The following is a 6,639-nucleotide window of genomic DNA, read 5'->3' as shown; positions in this document are numbered from 1 at the left end:
ATCTACCAAGAGATCGTCACAGCCCTTGCCCTGGTCTGCTCGGGCTGCCGTAACAAAGTAGCGCAGACTCGGGCGGCAGGCCCAGGGCAGGGAATCGTGTCCGGGAGGGGTCTGGGCTCTCAGGCTGCTGTGCAGCATTCTGAATGCAGGGCCTGGTGGGAAGTGTTGGGTGCCAGAGCGAGTCAGACCCAAGGGCGGGAGGGTGGTGGTGGGGGCATGGAGGCCCCGACTGTGAGACAGGGCGCGCGGATCCTGCTCAGGTCTGGCCTTGCTGCAGGCGGTGCCGTGGGCGTTGCTTTGGGCACTGCCGCAGCGTTGCCTGCCGAGCCAGGAATTCTCAACACCAAGGGTCAGACTGCCCCATCAGAACAGGATGGAGGCAGAGCAAGTTCCAACCGGTTAGAGGCAGGATGGTGAAACAACACCATCCCTGCCATGAATATTTCTCTCCTCATTTAGCCCTTTGCTTCATTAGAAAGGCAACGGGAAACAGGGCCGGTCTCTGCCCTGCCGCAGGGAGCGCCAGCCTCTGCTCTGTCTGTGGAGTAGACTTCATGTGGTTTCTGAGTAAGTCTCACTTTCACTTTATACTGTCAGCTCGCTCCTGAATTCTCTCTTGTGTGAAGCCAAGGACCCAGTTGGACTTCAAGTGGCTCCCAGCACTGGGAGCCACTTTCTTGTGTCACTCGGCACATCTGAGACTGGAGGAACTCTTAGGAATAGCTTCAGCACATTTTGAAACATGGTAATTTCTAAACAGAAATACCCCTGTGGTGTGGGCTAGATGTATCTATCTCAGACTGATCATTGTGTGGATTTTCCCACTTAATCCTTCTGTTCTGGCATCAGCTATTTATTTTTCTGTGCACCAAATGATGGCTTTGTTTGCTAATCTCTAGCTGAGTAGCGTTTGGACGAAGTATTTCACCGAACTTCCCCAGGTCTCCAGTGTCAGATGTTGAACAGCAGAGTGTGGCTGCCGTGAGTGTGGTCCTCTGGCTCCTGCCCGTCACCCGTCACCGTGGGGTGTCCCTAAGTGAGTGTTTCCTAAGTGTTCGAGTTAGTGTGTGGCAAGAAACAAAGACCAACCAAATGAGAACAGGTCGATGCTGTTTACCCAGAGCTGCGGCAGCGAGGCGGCCAGCTCCGTCCCTCGCATCCTGGCACACACTCCCAGGCAGGCAGAGGAGTGGGAAGGCTTTCTATGGACAGGAGGGAGGCTGCAGGTGTGCCCTGACTGAGGCTGTCGGCTGGGGATGCTGGAGGCAGGCTGCCGGAAAGCAGGGCGTCCTCTGGGACTGGTTAGCGGTGCATGTTTAGCTTTCTCTGATTGGTCCTCAGTTGGAAGCAGGGACAAAAATTAGGGAAACTGTCACTTATTAATCAAGTCCTGGCCATTTTGGGTTGATTGTTACAAAATTTATTGTCTCATTTCCTGGATTATTACTATAGGTAGCAGTCTAACTTCCTACAGGTCTGCCTTAACAGGGGGCTGTCTTCCTGGGCTGGTCACTGTGGATAATGGGTTGGTTTCCTGGGCAAGTTGCTGCAGGTTGTGGGTCAGGGTTCTGCTTGCGCAGATGTTCTGGCTACTGTCCATTCGCACATTCAGTTTCTTGAGTGCTCGGACACAGTGCGTCCCACCTATAAAGTAGCCAGACCATGAAGTAATAATTTATTATTATTATTATTGTCACTCCCACTGATGATGCCCAAATTATTCACCTAGATGGACTTAGGACGAAGTCCTCCTATGTCGGTGGCTTCTCTGAGGGGCACGTGCCCTGGGCCGCTGCCTGGTCTCGCTGGACCTTGGCACGTCTCCCTCTGGCCGCTCTGCCCAGGCCCCAGTGCGTCAGCGTGGCCAGAGGCACGACGTAAATATCTGCTGAGTACTTGCCACGCTCCTTCCCTGGAGGCTCAGGGTCCCGCGCTGAGCTCACCGGGGTCGATGTGCTTTGTGTCTGCTTCCCCATCAGTGTCGTCTCCAGGCCGGTGTCTTCCTCTGCAGGGACTGCCGTCCCGGACCCTCCCAGGCCCTCCGGCTCCAGGCCTCAGTTCTCTTTCCCCCCTGCTCTCCCTCGTTTCCTGTGGTACTTTCTCTTGGTTTCAGTTTTTCTTTAGTTTCTTATTATCCCTCTGACTATTCCCTAATTTTCACAGCTTCCAAAATATTTCCAGAATGGGAAGTTGTACACTTTTTCCTTTTGTTGCTATAACAAGTTACCATGAATTTAATGGCTTATACCAACACGAATTCATCACTCCACAGTTCTGGAGGTCGGAAGCCTCCCCGAGCTGAAACCAGGGGTCAGCACGTCCACAGAGCTGTTCTATCCAGAGGCTTTAGAGGAGGAGAATCTACTTCCTTGCCTTTTCTAGGTTCCAGAGGTCATTTGTATTCTTGGCTCATGGTCCCTTCCTCCACTTTCAAAGCCAGCAGAGTAAGATCTCCAAGTCTGTCTGTCTGTCTCTCTCTGATCTCTGCTTCTGCCCTCACGCCTCCTTCTCTGACTTGGACCCTCCTGCCTCCCCCTTAAGGACCCTGTCATTACACTGGGGCTGCCTGGATCGCCCAGGCTAATCTCCCCGTCTCAGGACACTTGACTTAGTCGCACCTGCAGAGTCCTCGTGCCAGGTAACGTGGATATTCACTGGTTCTGGGGACTGGGACGTGGACAGCCGTCGCGGGCTGACCTGTGCCCCCGCCAAAGTCCTATGTTGAAGTCTTAACCAGCCAGTACCTCAGAATGTGACTGTATTTGGAGATGGAGTCTTTAAAGAGGTGATTAAGCTAAAATGAGGTCATTCAAGGGGGCTCTAGTCCATTATGACTGGTGTCCTTATAAGAAGGGGAAATTTGCACAGAGACACAGGGAAACGGCCACCTGCAAGCCAAGGAGAGAGGCCTCAGAAAAAGCCAAGGGCAGCTTGGTGCCCGACTGCCAGCCTCCAGCATTGGGAGGAAACGAGTTTCTGTTGCTTGAGCCACGCAGCTGCGTTACGGCAGCGTAACGGGCTAATAGGACACTCTTTGGGCAGTTATTATTCTGCCGACCACGGAAATTACAGTCTAAGTCTTGCCTAAATTTAGTCTGTTTTAGGAGCATTAACATTTCTTATTTTATTTGAGAGGCATAATAAACCAGGGCCCTACATGCATGCAAAGGCATAAGTGAGCTGAGAGGTACGAGCCTCTCAAACAGCGAATGGCTCTGGGTCCGAGATTCAGCGCGGCCTCTGCCAAGGCCGCCCGGTGCGGGACTGGAGACGCGCTGGGATTTCTGAGCAGTGGTATTTGGCCGCAGCACAGAGACACTCTCCTAATAGAGATGAGAAATCGTGGACCCAAACTGGAGAGACTGGCAGAGAGGTCGATGGTGGGGATCCTGGGGGGTGCGTGGAGTATGGACACGCACCATCCTAGGTGCAGACAACAGGACAGTTGTCTCAAGAGAATTTACGAACAATAATAAAATTGACTAAAGTCCATGCGCTTGTTAGTATCACCGTGGGCTAGAAATTCTACACAGTCAATGACAAAATATTCCTGCCCACAGCGGTTGGGGTGGGGAGGGGATTCTCTCTCTCTTTCCTCCAGCATCACCATGGAGATGCCACATGGTGCCACAGGTGACTAGGAAGGGAGAATGAGGAACAAGCGTGGCTGTGTCACAGGATCACAAATCGATTTGTGTAGTTATTTTATGGGTTTCTCCTCCACTACCCCACAAATGCTGTGAGGGCAGGGGTTGTGTTTAGTGATTGCCACAGCGTCATGGCCTAGCACAGTTCACGGCACATAGTGGGCACTCAAAATATTACATGAATGAGTGAATGAATTCTGTCTGGAAGGGGCTTTGGAGAATGAGAGGAAGCTGACTTATGTGTACATTGCTTTTCAATTTTTAGAGGACTTTCACATTCGTCTTATCATTCGGTTCAAACCTATGTTAATACTTGTATGACTCTGACCGTGACGCTCAATTCAGGGAAGTTGTGGGACTTGCACACAAACACTCACGTGATCAACAGCAAAACTGGGCTTGGAAAGCGGTCTTCTGATTCTGAACCATCTTATCTGGCTTCTTACTTTCCCAGGTAAAGAAACTAAGGTCGAATAGTTTTCACAAGGTTACATATCTAGCTTACATGAAAAACAAAATCATAGAGAAAATTGAAAATCTGTCAGGTAAAAATAAATGTTATTTTCTTCCATTTCTTTTATTCTGGTTCAAGGCAGATTCCTTGGCCACTGTGTAAACATGCCTACTGTCTTCTTTCGAAAAATGTCTATTCAGATCCTTTGCCCATTTTTAAATCAGGTTATGTGTTTTCTTGCTATTGGGTTGTTTGAGTTCCTTGCATATTTTGGGAATTTACCCCATATGAGTCGTATGGTTTGTAAACATTTCTCCCCTTCTGCAGCGTGCCTCTTCACACTGCTGGGTTCCTTCGCAGTGCAGAGCGTTTTAGTTTGGTGTAATCCTGTTCGTCTGTTTTTGCTTTTGTGCTTGTGCTTTTGCAGTCATATCCAAAAAATTATTGCCTAGACCAATGTCAAAAATCTTTTTCTCTATGTTTTATTCTAGAAGTTCTTCAGTTTCAGGTCTTATGTTTAAGTCTTTAATCTATTTTGAGTTGATTTTTGTATCTGTTGTGACATAAGGGTCCAATTTCATTCTTCTGCGTGTAGATATCCAGTTTTCCCCACAGCATTTATTGAAGAGACTGTCCTTTTTTCCACTGTGCGTTCTTGGCACCTTTGTCAACAATCAGTTGGCTATAGATATGTGAATTAATTTCTGGGTTCTCTATACTGTTCCATTGGTCTATATTTCTTGCTGTTGTTGCTTTTAAATTTTATTTCAATAGATTTAAGGGGTACAAGTGTTTTTTGTTACATGGATGAATTGTGTCATCTGAAGTCAGGGCTTTTAGTGTACCTATCATGAGAATAGTGTACGTTGTACCTGATAGATAATTTTTTAAACCTCACCTACCTCCCACCCTCCCCTCTTCTTAGTTTCTAATGTCTATTAAACTACTTTATGACCATACACACCCATAGTTTAGCTCCAACTTATAAGTGAGAACATGTGGTATTTGTTTTGCATTCCTGAAGTACTTCACTTAGAATAATGGTCCCCAGTTCTATCCAAGTTGCTGCAAAACACATTATTTTATTCCTTTTTATGGCTGAGTAGTATTCCCATTGGGTCTATATTTCTGCTTTTATGTGAGTACCATGTGGTTTTGATTACCATAGCTTTGTAGTGTATTTTGAAATGCGATAATAGGATGCCTCCAGCTTTGTTCTTTTTGTTCAAGATTGCTTTGATAATTCAGGGTCTTCTGTGGCTCCATACAAATTTTAGGATTAGTTTATCTATTTCTGTGAAAAATGTAATTGGAATTTTGATAGGGATTACATTGAATCTGTAGATCAATTTGGATAGTATGGGCATTTTAATAATGTTAAGTCTTCCAATCCATGAACATGAAACATCTTCCCGTTTATTTGTGTGTTCTTCAATTTCTTTCCTCAGTGCTTTTTAGTCTTCAGTGTACAGATCTTTCACCTCTTTTTCCTCTTTTCTAGGAAAAAAATTTATCCCTAAATATTTTATTTTTTTTTGTAGCTGTTGTAAATGGGACATTTTTTAAATTTCTTTTTCAGATACTTTGTGGCTATTCTATAGAAACCCTACTTATTTTTCTATGTTCATTTTGTATCCTGCCACTTAACTGAATATGTTTATTAGTTCTAACAGTTTGTTGGTGTAGTCTTCAAGGTTTTCTATATATGACATCATGTCATCTGCAAACAGAGATAATTTTACTTCTTCCTTTATGATTTGGATGCCTTTTATTTATTTATTTTTGTCTAACTGTTCTGACTAGGACATTCAGTACTATATTAAATAGAAGTGGTGAGAACAAGCATTCTTGTCTTGTTCCTGATCTTAGGGAGAAAGCTTTTCACTGTTTAGTATATGTTATTTCTGGGCTTGCTATATATGGCCTTTATTATATTAAGATACATTCCTTCTATATCTGATTTGTTGAGAGATTTTGTCATGAAAGATTGTTAAATTTTGTCAAATGCTTTCTCTGGGTCTATTGAGATAATCATATGATTTTTTTCCTTCATTTTGCTAATGTTTATGATATTTATTTACTTGTGTATGTTGAACCATCTTTTCATCCCAGGGATAAATCCCACTTGATCATGGCACATGTGCTGTTGAATTTAGGTTGCTAACAGCTTGTTGAGAATTTTTGCATCTATGTTCATCAGGGATATTGACCTATAATTTTCTTTTCTTGTAGTCTTCTTGTTTGTCTTTGGTATCAGAGTAATGCTGGAATTATAAAATGAGTTTGGAAGTATTCTCTCCAATTTTTTAGAAAAGTTTGAGAACAATTGGTATTCTTTTCTTTTTTTTAAATGTTTGGTATAATTCACCTATGAAGCCATTTGGTTCAGAGTTTTTTTTCTGTTGGGAGGTTTTTGATTACTGATTTGATCTCCATACTCATTAGTCCATTAAAATTTTTTATTCCTTCATGATTTAGTCTTGGTAGACTTTATGTTTCTAGGAATGTATATCCATTTTTTTCTAAGTTATCCAATTT

The sequence above is a fragment of the Propithecus coquereli genome, unplaced genomic scaffold (genome assembly GCF_000956105.1).
Source record: "Propithecus coquereli isolate 6110/MARCELLA unplaced genomic scaffold, Pcoq_1.0 Scaffold294, whole genome shotgun sequence".
Lineage (NCBI taxonomy): Eukaryota > Metazoa > Chordata > Mammalia > Primates > Indriidae > Propithecus > Propithecus coquereli.
This window is presented reverse-complemented; position numbering follows the sequence as displayed.